This window comes from Lagopus muta, chromosome 10, assembly GCF_023343835.1.
Source record: "Lagopus muta isolate bLagMut1 chromosome 10, bLagMut1 primary, whole genome shotgun sequence".
Taxonomy (NCBI): domain Eukaryota; kingdom Metazoa; phylum Chordata; class Aves; order Galliformes; family Phasianidae; genus Lagopus; species Lagopus muta.
The window spans coordinates 15,938,324-15,952,099 of record NC_064442.1 but is presented as its reverse complement, the minus strand read 5'-3'; the positions used below and the strand labels follow the sequence as shown (position 1 = coordinate 15,952,099).

At 38.8% G+C, this 13,776-nt stretch overlaps 1 protein-coding gene and 1 long non-coding RNA gene across 3 annotated transcripts in view; one reads left to right on the top strand and one right to left on the bottom strand.

Moving 5' to 3' along the window:
- RPS27L (ribosomal protein S27 like) overlaps positions 1 to 13,776 on the top strand; it is a 334,929-nt gene that overhangs the window by 292,335 nt on the left and 28,818 nt on the right. The window lies entirely within an intron of this gene.
- LOC125698040 (uncharacterized) lies at positions 3,236 to 11,071 on the bottom strand. Its single transcript, XR_007379055.1, has 4 exons — positions 10,960 to 11,071; positions 8,757 to 8,905; positions 3,437 to 3,845; positions 3,236 to 3,345 (listed from the first exon to the last, which is right to left on the bottom strand). It is a non-coding gene; the product is annotated as an uncharacterized LOC125698040 (long non-coding RNA).

Sequence of the window (13,776 nt, the reverse complement as noted above, 5' to 3'; positions counted from 1 at the left end):
CCACATGCAGTCCTGCACAGTGCATCCTGCGTTCCCTGCCCTGTGCCATTTTGGTGGCTGTTCCCTGCCAAGTTGCTTGGCCTGACCCTTGGTATGCACCCATTGCTCAGCACCAAGACAGCAGTCAGGGCTGAAACCAGCATGAGCAGAGGGCTCTGTGCAGTGCTAAATCAAGCTGTGGCAAATAATTTTATGCATTTTGTTACATTGGCTAAATACAGTCCTCTGAACAATGACAAATATGCAGCCATGCTTTCCATTCTGATAAAGGAATTTGAGAATAGGTTTCATGACTGCTGAAAAAATCACCATTTCTTTGGTATATTTGTGATTGTTGATGTTTGTTTGCATTATGTATAAAAAATCCAACAAAAATCTCAAACTATTTGGATTGATCGTGTTTCGCAGATACAAAATCTTTAAAGCTGTGAATGCAGATGTTTCTAGTGATGAGCTGAATTTGTTAATAAAAATAAATGTGTCACCAAGATGCTCTAAGAGCTTAGTGCCTCTGAAGTGCTGATATGGGGCAGGTTGGATGCATGTTTCTCCATGCTAGGAACTTCTGATGGGTGTAAATATTCAGTATGTGTGATGGGAGGACTGTCTGTTGAAAGGATAAGGTGGGGTACAGAATTTGAATAAAACACTGTTAGGAGCCAATAAGCAGTCAAAGGGGACAATGGTTTCATACATAGATTAGGGTGGGATATTTCTGCTAGCTACATAAATACAGTTAAATGAATACAGGCCTCTGCTACCAAACATTCTGTAAACCACAAAACAGGAGATATAAGAAAATCTTACTTAAAACTAAGTCCTGCAGGTTTCTTGAGACCATGTCCACTTCAAACTCACAGAAATATAAACATTATCTACTGTGTAGAATTCCCTCAGATATATAAAGTAGGAAAAACAAAAGAGGAAACTGCTGATATTAGAGTACATCTTAAAACATCACTGATCTCATTTAATGCAACACTACAGCCCATTGGACCAAGCAGGCTGGGCAACAGCAAGATTAAGGAAACAAAATGAGGGCTTCTTGTATCTCTCATGAATTTAAAATCATTCCAGAAATAAAAAAAGAAAAAAAGCAGGGCTATACTAATGTCAGACTAACTTCTCAGGGGAGAAAAGGTAATAGTTGCTAATTTACCATTTGCCTTTACTATATGTTTCCTCTCCAGCAGTTTCTGAGCCTCTGCTCTAAGCTGTCACCCATGTATGTTTTGTTTGTCTGTGAGTGATAAATGTAACAGAAGTCTACTTTGGACATGTGAGTGGGAAGCAGGCAGCCAGACTCTCCATCAGTGTGTATAAAAGTAGACAATTCATGATTTATGCTGCTGCTGAGGAGGCTGAGGCACCAGTGCATTATCATGATTAATTTAACAAAGCTTACTTAGAAATGACCAGAAAAGATATCTAATGGCATGTTGTTTCAGTCTTAAAAGTAACACCTTATATGCATTTACAAGGAAGAAAAGGGAAATTAAAACCTGCTTTCCTGTGGTAGTGTGATAGATAAAATGAGAGGTGGCATATTTCTGATTTTTCCCTGTTTGAGGAAGCTTCAGTTTGCAAAGGAGAGGGGAACAGCTTCACCTCGTGCAAAATCAGTGACTGAACTTCAGTGTAATGCTTATGAAAGTAGGTCATTCATGGGTCTGCAGTGGTTACATGCACTGCCTAGCGAGGCTGCCAGTCACACCATGCTTACTTGGGATGTTTTGCTGTTAACCACTCTATCAGACCTGGACAGCAGTGCCCCCTTCCTCCCTGTGCACCCTGGCCAAAGGCACTGAAGAACATTTTGTGAATGTATCTCTGTGTGTCTCTCAGCCACTGAACTCCATGAACTGCTGACATTTCTCGGGGCAGCTCTGACTTATCAAACAGGTTCTTGAGTGAAGGCTGGTAAAACAGTGAGGTTCAGCAGCCTCATGGTTAACATACTTCTCAGACTGCATCAAAACTGTCAAACCATCAGACCTGCCACGTAAACAAATGAAATTGATATAAAACTGCTTTTAGCCTGTAATTTAATGTTTTTGTGAGGGAAATTGCCAAATCCTCGTTTCACATAAACAGATATATGAGTCATTACAGTGAGTGTGTTTATTGTACACGGCACTTCTTTCCAAAACACACATGTTTAAACAGATGGCTTATGTTGACTATTAATGCAGCTCCTGCAATTAAGTTCAGACTGAACAAAGTAGGTAGAGACTGACATTCTACTGACATCAAAGCCAGTGTATTGCATCTTCTTCTTATGAATGTTCAAATTCAGAGCAGCTACTACAGGCTTACTGAAATGTCAACTGCGATAAGTCACGATGTAAATGAAGAGGAGAGATAAGGTAGCTGGCATCCTGCTAATTTACTTTTTGACTGGGATTTACTATATGCATATTTATGCTGTTACGTTTTAATGGTGAAAGTCTATGTTTGAGCAAATTGCTGTAAATAAACATAAACAGCAGTTAGATTCAGCTTGTCTCTCCATCTCTTTAGCTATAGTGGGCTCAAAGCATGTGCAAACTAGTTTCTATCATACAGGGAGCCCAACAGCAGGGTGATGATGCGCTCTTGCTGTGTTACCAGCACAAGTAGCCGAGTGGCCCATGAACAGTTATGGTTGTGCAGGCAAAGCTGCTGTGCCAGAAACAGAAATGGCCACATCTGACCAACTCCAAGGCTCTTCTATGACAGTATTGTGTTGATGTAGCATATTGCAATAGGGGCTGGCTAAGAAGGAATGTGAGAGCAGCTCACGTGACGTGGCACAGATTACACAGCTGAGACTGCTCCAGGGCTTCCTGACCTGCAGCCAGTTTCCTTGTGTTTAATAGTGCCTAACAGGTTTCTCCTCTATGAATTTGTTGCAGGGCTATTGAAATTGATGTAAGCATTCAGTATTCACAGTTTCCTGTAGCAAACTGTTTCATGGAAAAAGTGCCTCACTTTCATTTGAGCTTGCTATTAACATTATTTGATGATCTGCAGGACTTGCATTGGAAGAAACAGTGAACAATAGTTCCCTATTCACTGTTTTCTGTGATTTTTTAAAGATTATTCTATCATCTGTTGTTTTTTCCAGGCTGAGGAGCTCTATACTATTTTTGGTGTGGAAGGAGTTGCATACCTAACTTTATCATATTTTCTCTATTACCCCATGAATATTCTTTACATACCTATCTATCTCATTATTTTCAGAACTTGTGCAGCAGGTAGTGCCATGGCCCTGCAGTTGGAGTCTCATGGCTACAGTTCAGTGAATGGAGTCTCCAGCCCCATGTGACTCGTTTAGAAGTTGCTATCTGTAGCTTCTGGAATGATCTATGAGAACAGATATGGCTAGGCTTAATGAAGTAAAGTGGCTGTTTAAAACAGTTCAACAAGCATTTCATATCTATTAGGTGCTGCTTACCTTTTCCTCCTTCCTTGGTACTCTCTTAAACCAAATTTCATCTGCTGTTTGTAATCTTCATTTAAATTTCGTAGTGGGAAAAACCAGCAGCTTGCATTTCATATATGTCTTTGGATAGAGATGCTTTAAAATGTTTTTATATTCAGTTGTAACTTTCTAAACTGGCACACATGGGAACAGCTTTGGTACAGCACAAAGCTGGGTAGTAGTTAGCTTACTTTGTTCTCCGCTCCAGCAGAGCCTTGACACAAGTTCTTGGAAGATCTCCAAGTGTCACTGCATGATGCTGGACAAGGCTGGAGCTGAAGTAGAACAAGGTCCCTTTTATTGCCCAAGTCTGGCACATCTTCAGCGTTACAGGGCTGGTGCTGCTCAGTGGAACACTGCCTCCCTGCTGAAATACCACCAGCTGTTGGAGAAGAGAGATCGTTTTCAGTCACACTAATGCAAATAGCCAGAGAGCCATATTCAACAATGTTCAATTAAGGCTGAACAAGGGGAGAAACTTGATACCTTACAACCTAAAAAACAACTAATCGTCCCTCATTCTGTGGTCATTGCTGGAAATAAAACAATACAAAACAAAAAATTAAAAAAAACCAACACAGACAAAAACCAAAACCCACAGCATTTCTGGGAAAGACCCAGGAAAGCTATTTCAGGAACAACACGCAGTACTTAAATTTCTTCCAATTTGTTTTCGACCAGCTCCAACAGAATTCACAAAACAAAATACGAGGGAAAAACACATCTCCCATTACACAAAGTCTGCAAGCTTTCATTTCAGTTTTACATACGATAATAAATGTTAACTTTATGGATTTACTTCAGCACTCTGTGGTAACATTAGGAAAAAACACCAAACCAAATCAAAACAGCTTTGCAAAATACCTGTCAGTGAAATGGCCTGAATGGAGTAGATTTACTCTCTAGAAAGCTGTATTTAGTGTTTTAGTTGACACAAAGCTTCACGCAGGAAATCTCAGACCCAAAAGGAAGAACAGCCTAGTTGCTTTTCCAGTAAGTGGTAACTACAGCAACCTCCAGGCATGGCTATTAGCTCTCTACAGAAAGAGAGAAGTAAACTTAAGTCATTCTGCAGCTTGATTAAATATTTGTGAAGCTCATTTAATGTCCTTTCACCAAGTGAACGTATAATGCTCTAAACAGCCATGATTACAATGCATAAATATAACCTAGGAAAACAGATTCTTTTTATAACTTTGCTTGAAAAACGGCCTCAGAGCTGCAAAGGTAATGTACTGATACCAGAAACATTAGGAAGCTGATTACAAGTGCATCTCATAACACCGGTTATTCACGTTGCTTGACGCTTCCTGTCATCAGAGCTGGATTTCAGTCATTTGTAACTCTGCCAATTTATAAGTGTTTGGCCTCAAGTTTTCTAGCCTGAATGCTAACCTCAAGGCTGCATTTTAGCAAGAAACATTGATCAAAAGGCACAACCCTCTCTAAGGATCAAGTTTAAGAATAAGATCTTGGTTTTTAACTCTCATCTCCAAGGGTTTGGGAAAATGATTCAAATACAGCATTGCTGTAACAGGGTCTTGTAACAGGGCCAGACCTCTCAATGTTCTCATGAAAGCTAGAAAGCCTTGATAAATTGTAATTTGCATATGATTCATGCAGACTTTCATCTTATTTGCTAAAATGTCAGTACTTCTTGTATGGTTTGTGCATGTTTGACAGAATTAAAGTTTCTTATCTTTTATAAAGCTGCATATGAGAGAGCCATGACTCAGCTCATGGGTACAAGTAGAGTCAGACACTCCACAACAAAGCTGTGCTGGCCCCAGCACAGTGCTTGTCTTTTCAGAGCTCGCACTGATCCTCCTGCTAGGACTGAATGGATGTGAAGAAGGAGGAGTGAAGGCTGAGGAAAGGGAAGCAAGCTGTTAGGTTGTCTTGGGAAAGTGGTGGGATATGACAGACCCTGCAGGAGCTGTAGACGACACTGTTATGATGGTGGTGGCTGGGGGGACCAGCAGAGCTGGTCAAGTCGTCAGCAGCTCAAAGACCTGGATTCAGAGAAGACAAAACAAGAGAGGAGGAACAGAGTAGAGGGACAAACTGAGAGAAGAATCAAAGCAAGAGAGATTAGGGAGGGTCCACATCAGCAATGGTCAAGGCAGGGTAACAAACAGAATAGTGGAAGGTTTTCAAGCAGCAAGAACAGTTTACTAGTTTTGAGGATAAAATATTCCAAGTCAATATATATACATATTTTTAATGTATTTTCTGAAAGTTAAGTTCTAAAACAAGCTATTTCAAACCAATAGTATTAACTATAGCATGATTTCAATCACAGTAGAACGCATCCAGGTCTTCCCAGGGACGTAAGTTTCCCACATTATTTCTGAAGATTGTTGGTGTTAGCAGTGAATACATCAGGTAACACACTCATTTAAAAATTTCTTAAATCTAAATTATGGATAAAAGTGAAGGAAAAATGATTAAATTACAGCTGCTAGTAGTTCCTGAATTTTATTTCCTCCTATGTTAAAGAAATGATATGGTTGTGCCAGTGCCTTTATTTTAGATTCCTGTCTCTAAGCCTATTGGCATTTCCTCATGCAATGAAAAGGTAGAACTAATTTACTGAGAGATTATAGAGCTGTGATTTATGTTGCTTTAGGCAATGATTCAGCTTCTGTCTGACATGAAACATCAATCCCCATTTCCCTTTGGCTTGTGGATAGATGTGGCAAACTTTTCACAACTACACCAGTAAGTTAAGGAGCTTTATAAATAAAGCAAGCTTGTAGCCATCAATTACACCTCAGAATGGCTGCTATCAGTTTAACCTTGTGGCTGCTGACCATCAGTAGCATTCCTATACTGTGCTTCCATATCTTGTGCTGACAACTATGAGGAGAGGGTAACTTGCTGGCACAACGGCCTTGGTTAAGTGGTAAGCCATAAAGCTTGATATTCAGATGTACATAGACGTGAATGGTGACAAAGTGGTGTTTTTGCTTTCCCTTTTTTTTCCCTTAAACATTTAATGTAAGTGAACAGCTTTTGCTTTTTTCCATCGAGAGACAAATTATCTTCATGTCACAAAGCATCGACAGTTTTCTTTTTTGCTTTCATGTTGAATATGAACTATCTGTCATTCAGAGAAATATCATCAGGCAGCCTTTCCATGCTGGTGCTTTTGGCACACTGGTGGTATCCTCCTCTTTCTGTGTCACTTGGCTTGGACAACTTTTACCACACACAGACAAGCACCATAGATACACCTTCAAGGTACAAAGCAATTATTTGTTGCCTTATGCGCAAAGACGACAGGCTGGGACTAACAAGTTCTTAGACAAAGGAAGCAGGCAGGGAAGGGCAGGGGGACTGTGGGCTTCCCTTGTTCCCTAGCAGAGGCACACCCTGAGATTTATTGAGTTATCACCCTTGATTTTTCTTCAGGGCTCCACACCTTTCCAGGTAAGTGATTTTCCTCCTACATCACTGAGCTGCTGACTTCAGCCATTTCAACAATTCTGCCCCTGCTTTTGCTTTTCTTATCTTGCCCGGCTCTAGCTGAGCTTTCATATTCAAAACATGGTGATTTTCTCATGTGCCTGAGTCCAGATTACACTGCTGTGCCATGCAAAACAGAGCCTGGGATTACAGAGAGCTGAGCCAAAAGGAGGAAGGTAACTGTGAAGGCATAGCCATGAAATTCCCCAACACCCTGGTTCTGTAGTGGTCTGGGAAATCTGGCACATTACCCCCAAGTATTGTACTGGCCTGCATCTAACAGCACAGAACTAGGACTAGGTGTTAGTGTACAGAAACAGAGTATTGTTACTGAAGGCCAAAAATAGTTCTCTCAATTGCCTCATGTTGAGGCAGCTCTGTTTATCAGGGTCTAAAAAACAACCACCTGCCACTAGACAGTCTGCTTGCATTAGCAAAAGAGTTACTCATAAGTACCTCCCAGGAAAGTGCACATTCACCAATCCTAATGCAGCAGAGAACAGGTCTTCATAAAAAGCACCGAAACCTAAGGACAAACCTGACCTTGCAGTGAAGGAAAGGCAATCAGAGGACATAACAAACCTGATGAAGATGCAAGATGAGTATGAGTCAACGCCACGTATTTCAAACTCTAGTTCTGTGTTATAAAATCTGACTTTTTAGAAAAATATTAAATATATCAGCAATGAAATCCTATGAATTGGAATACTGTGCTTGAAGGGAAGGTAGCTGAAGTGACATCAGTCATAAAACTTGAATAGAGATCATAAACTGAAAACAGATGTGAGAGACTGAAAAATTCAAACTGCCTGACATATTGAGTGAATGCCTTTCAAGGACACAACAGAGTAAGTGCCTTGTTCTTCAAGTGGTCAGAGACCCACAGCATGACAATCCAATTCTGATATACATTAGGTCACTCTACAAGATCCATAACAATGATTCACAGTAAAGGCCATAGGAGGAATAAACAGAACTACTATGTTAATACATAGCTGCAGACAAATGAGGAGGCTTGAGAAAAGGAAATTTAATTGAGACTGTGCAGGGAGCATTTAAAGAACTCCTACCTGAAGTTTGAAGGTACAGCCTTGTTTCAGAAGGATCAAATCACAAGAAAAATGTACGGCTAAACAGGAAATGGAGCCTTGTCAAAATGAACAAACAACCTTCAAAAATAATGTTCAAACCACAGAAAGAGCACAAGCTCTGGTTTTAGAATTAACTTGCCCCAAAAAAGAAGTCTTAAGAACTAATAAAAATCCCTCTAATGGATCTAAAGTAATAAAGCTGCCAGAAGTTCTACAGCATTCATTGAGGAAACAGCATACACAAGATTGCTCATGAAACAAAAAGTTGTATGAAAAACTCTTAAAAATAAATCAGGTTGTATGGCAGAGGTAGAATTAATGGAGGATCCTGCATGAAAATTCTTTCTTTGTAGAGACTGGGCCAAAGAATCTATCTCAAACTGTACTGTCCAGAGGCAATACCTCTCAAAGCACGTCCATAGACTGAACTATATGGAACTGTCAGGGTCACACAGTTCTCAGCATTAGCTGATGACTGGATGATCAGATAGCAGACTGCCTGCAATTACTACATTCCATTCTTTGTCATGCTTCATGGCTGCTCTGTGCCTGCTAGCCTTGGCCCAAAACAAGTAGAAATTCTTAGAGGTAACAGCATATCTGGCACTTGTGGTCATCCTTCTATCCTGAAAACATGTAAAAATATTTTACTTTAAGACTTATTATCAGTCATGCCCTTAAAAAGTCTTATTCACTTGTTAGTCAAAACAGTGTATTTTTATAAGAGGACTTACTCCATTCATAGTAGCTGCACATCCTGTCAAGCTTCTGGATAAGAGGAACATCCAGGAATTGCATTTATGTTACGAATTACATCATGTTGCTATGCACTTGAAGCATTCAGGAAATAATCCCTTTCTTTCAAAAAGCCTTTGATCTGCTTCTAGGGAAAAGAAACAATTTTTAATCTTGCTTGGTGACAGAGCAAGCCTTCTAAAATTTTTGAATCAAGTTAATATAAAAGCATGACAATTTATCTGATATCTCCAGGGATTTATGGCTGCGCCAGGTGCACAACACTAACAATCAATAGCGAAAAAAACCTGCATTGCTAATAAATTCAGAAATACCAGACATAGAAATTTGCATCTCAGTTGTAGAGTAGTCCCACTTTTCAGATTTTTTGGACTTGACCTACTATAAAATTTGACTAGAGCCTTAGTCTTTAATGAATATGCTCCTTTATCTTCAGCCACAGTCAGCCTTTGACAGCTGACAGCATGGCCTCATTAGCTCTCCTGCCTCCATAGCACTTGTGACATCTATGAAGAAAAGCTGTGTCTTTATCACCCTCCAATTTGCTGGCTACCCAAGTCCAGCTCTTTTATTCTTCTCCTGTAGAATATGCAGGAGATACACTTACCTGTTCTCTGATCACGCAAGCAGATAAGTTTGAATTCATCTTTTTCTGGGGTGATTTTTTCTAATAAAGGCATATGTTTTTAAAGCCCTCATTTGTGTTACATGAGGGATCTGTAAAGGGCTATTAAATATGAAGGCATAATCTAGTTATGTGTGCTTTTTCTGATTTTATTATTTTAAATACAAAGGTAAATATTAACATCACAGAAGCACACTACATAGGCTCAACTACTGAATGTTATAATCAAACCAAAATGGCAACTGAGATTAGATCAGTGTGTTACCAGTTATATTGGCTTAGTTCATTAGTTTATGAAATCATAAAGTTAGTGCAGTGTGTAATCAAAGTGTGTGTCCAACAAAGAGAAGATTTGCTGTGTGTTAATTTTGCAGCAGATGATCGAAAGAGAAGTTATTTCCTTATGGTAAAGATCTATCTGTAATGGAGGACTTTAGCAACCTGGAGCTGACCAGACCCAGGATTCACAGAGCAAAAGACGTTGCCTACAAGAGAAGATTTATTTAGCTCATCTTGAGGAACTGCAGAGATTGTAATGCTGTAGCAAAAATTCACTGGCATGCTTCATAGAAATGTTTTTAGAAGTATCTCATAAATAAAAAAATGCGTTTATATACAGTTCAATAGCATTAATTATGAAAGATAAAAATGGAAAAAATTTAGTTTCCCAGTCACAGCCTCACAACCTAATTTGTAATTAAGCTGATGGATGCAGTTATTAATTATAATATGCTTTTATCCTTTCCTGACTACACTAATTCCCAGAAATATCGTAAGTTCTGCTTCTGCACACAGTTTTGCTCCCCAGTAAACATACCCATCTGCTCAGTGTTTTCCTTCCTGCATAACTATTACCTCAGTGGTACAAGCTGCTGACTGAGGGTATTAGGCAAGAAATATGTCTGCTCTTACAGACTGCCTTGTTATAATGAAATTGGAGATCAGCTGATGTTAGTTCTATCATATGATATCTATGTTGGCAAACGTCAGCTAGAGTTCAGGGATCCAGGTGACAGGAAGCTTCAGTGCCTACCACCTTTACTATCTAAGTGCCAAAGGAACCTTTTTTTCTACTTCTGGACAGCTCTACCTTGAAGACTGTTTCAATTTAAAACAGTAGTTCTCTAAAATGTATACACCCAAAGTAGGTAAATCTGATGTGTTTATGGGCAAAATGATCATGTTCTATAAAGTTAGGACTCAAGTTATTTTAAACACTTTTCTTGTTCTCAAGAGAAGTATCATCATCTTCAGTTTTGATTATTTTAATGGCAGAGATACACACATAGTGTTGACATGAAGTTTAGGATAGTGTAAAGAACTTTTAAAACTCTGATAGCAGTTATCAGTTTCAGAGGCCCCACAGACTCTATAGGGACTAAACTTCATTGCAAATTAAACAAAGCCAACACTACAGTTATGGCGTGTATGTTACACCACAATAAGATCTGCTAGTTACTATAAGGGCAAGTGCTCCCATCATCTCTCTTCTCATAAAGTGAAAGTGGATAAACTACAGACAGTTTGTATTACATGGCCAATTACATGCTACTTACATGCAGCCAACTCCTTGATTCTAATTGGAGTCCACTGTCTCCTGAAGCTGTTTGCCAGCTTACGAGTTCAACTTTGCCAAAAGGCTGAGTTTTCACACTGACTCCAATTATTCTATGAGAAAGTACAAGCAAATAAAAAAATTAGTTCAGCTCAGAGGATAATAAGATGTCTGCCACATTTGTCAGTCCTTAGTATTTACAGTGGGGACTGGCTGTTCTACCATTACTAGTTGCTTCCCACTTAACAGGGAAAACGTTTTTAGAACAACTCAGTGTCTAATTTAAATCCAGTGCAGATTTAGCTTGTGTATTTTAGAGGAGAGCAAATATTAAAAAAAAAACATTGAAACTATAGTGATTGACTAATTCTCAGAGTTGCAGGAGAAATAAATGTTTATTCGGGCAAAATACATAGGTATCTAACCAGAGCATAACTTGGTATTACACGAAGGTGAATGAGAGTTAAACAAATGCAATGTGGAGAGGAAGACAGGACATCTGTGTGTGACAGTACTGCTTCAGAGGTTTCAACCTAGAGGAAAAATATTAAGTTTGATATTTTAAGTGACTTTTAAACTGAGATGTCAATAGTGAAACGTTTGAATATGAGAGGCTCCTAATCCAGCTATGGAATTCAGATGGACCCTGCACCTCTGCAGTTAATTCATCTATGGGACTAGGATTTTGTATAAAGTGTAGGACAACAGGGCTTTTGATGTGTGTCTGTAGTTCAGAATTACTACACTGAATTCTTAAAATCTGCAAGTCAGGAGATTTGTCATTCAAGTAGATTAGATCATCACACCGATTTCTACAGTCTCCAGCAGCACAGCATGCAAGTGCTTCATTCATGTATGTGTTTAATATTTAACAGAGCGTTTCTTTGTGAAAGTAACAACAGGAAAAAGTACATATGGTTTGCTGCTGTCAAAAAAAAAAAAAAAGTAGAAGCACAACTAGCAGAGGCTGTTAATTCCTTTCTCATATGCCAAGAACAACCTTTCACCTAAAAAAAATATCTGGAAAAGAGAGTCGATATGTTGTAACTTTTTATGTTATTATTAAAAAGCTTTTACTCACTTCTGATAAGGGACAGCTTAAAATATGTACAACAACTTACAATACAATTCTTATCCATAAGAAGTCACGTATGCTGACTGTTCAGGGGGTTAATGGTTTCATGAGAAAATCCAACTTATGAAGTAAGGCTAAATCTATAAATAGGTTGATTACTGGATGCTGGTGATTAGGGCTGTGGAATATATAGTAGAAGAAGAGTTTGTGTTTCCTAGTATTTCCTACAAATAATTAATAATTATTCCAGTTTATTCCAGACTGCCGTTACTGCTTCCTAAGTAGGATGCAGGAGGCTATACAGCAATCTGCTAAACAGTCAGGAAGGCTACAATACAGCTAGAATTGTCAAAAAAAAAACAAACTTGAATCAGATGTTGCCAAAAAAACTCGGTTCTTTCTTATTTTATCTTCGTATGGAAAGCTTTTTATCTGTATCATAATGAAGGGCAAGGAAAAGGAAGTGGCATTGATTTTTAGAAGTGTAATAAAGAAGGACCCACTCTGCTGAGAGCAACAAAGGAAGGGAACAGAGCAGGTGATTTCCTTGTGCTACCTCTGGCCCTGGTGATGTGGTGTGATGATCTGAAGGCACATAATAAAGTAGAAACATGACAGTTGACTTCCTTCTATGACAGTGGACTGATTCCAGTGGCTGATGAGGGAAAGCAGAGGCTGCTGTGTGCCTTTATTTGGTCTCTTTGGGACCACTGAAGCATAGATCTGGGAGATTCTGTCTTTTGGGATACTATACTTTCTTATAGCAATCACTGGGATCAATGATGAGTACTGTGGTTTACACTGGTATACTCAATAATGAGACTGTTCAGTTTAAGGATTGCTGATTAAAAGGACATCAATCTATCCAGACCACAACACTGTCTGATGCTTCCTGAATGATAAAGTAGTCATTAGTGCTGTTGGTCATACTGTCCTGTGTTGTTTTATCTGCACATTTCATAAGAACTCAGGTTGATCTGGGATTTCTTCTCTACTTATTTTTAAATACAAAACATATCAGACATCAACAGCAGTACATGAAGAACAGGAATCCATGTGATGGATTCCTTTTCCATATTCAGAATTTTTCTTTGAGGATAACCTGTTACAATCTCATCTTTAGCCGTGTGATACTTACACATATTCTTTCCCTCTCTATTTTAATACAATGATTTTAAAATAATTCAATTTTTTTAAAGAATAACTGAACTTAATATTTCAAAAATAGTGATTTGCCACTAGACACTGTATCAAATGCACTGTCTAAATCTTCTTAAATTAGTTCTATTGAATTCTTTTGGTCAGTGGAGCTAGTTAAGAAAGACAGCAACTGGTATGACAAGATCTTTTGATAAATCTATGCGGCAAATTATTTCAGTCTGGTGACACAGGATTAACTTCTTTGGATATTTACATTGAATCTGCTGCCTAATCTCCTCCCTAGCCTCCATTTGCTAGATTCTACGATTTTCCATAGAGCAGAGTTCAATTCTGCAGGCACTGTATCTGATCATATCACTGCTGCATTTTGGTACTGTACAGCTCTGAGATACACGTTTGGACTGACAGTGTAACTAAAAATCATTGCCACAGGATTTATTCTTTTGTGTGCGGGGTCTTTCAATATTCTGTTAAGGTGATAACAAGGAACAGCTCAAATCTCAGCTCTTCCTGAAAAACTGTTATTTCTATTGCTCTGCACTTTTTGCCTACCATACTTCAGCATTCTCCTGCCTATCATTC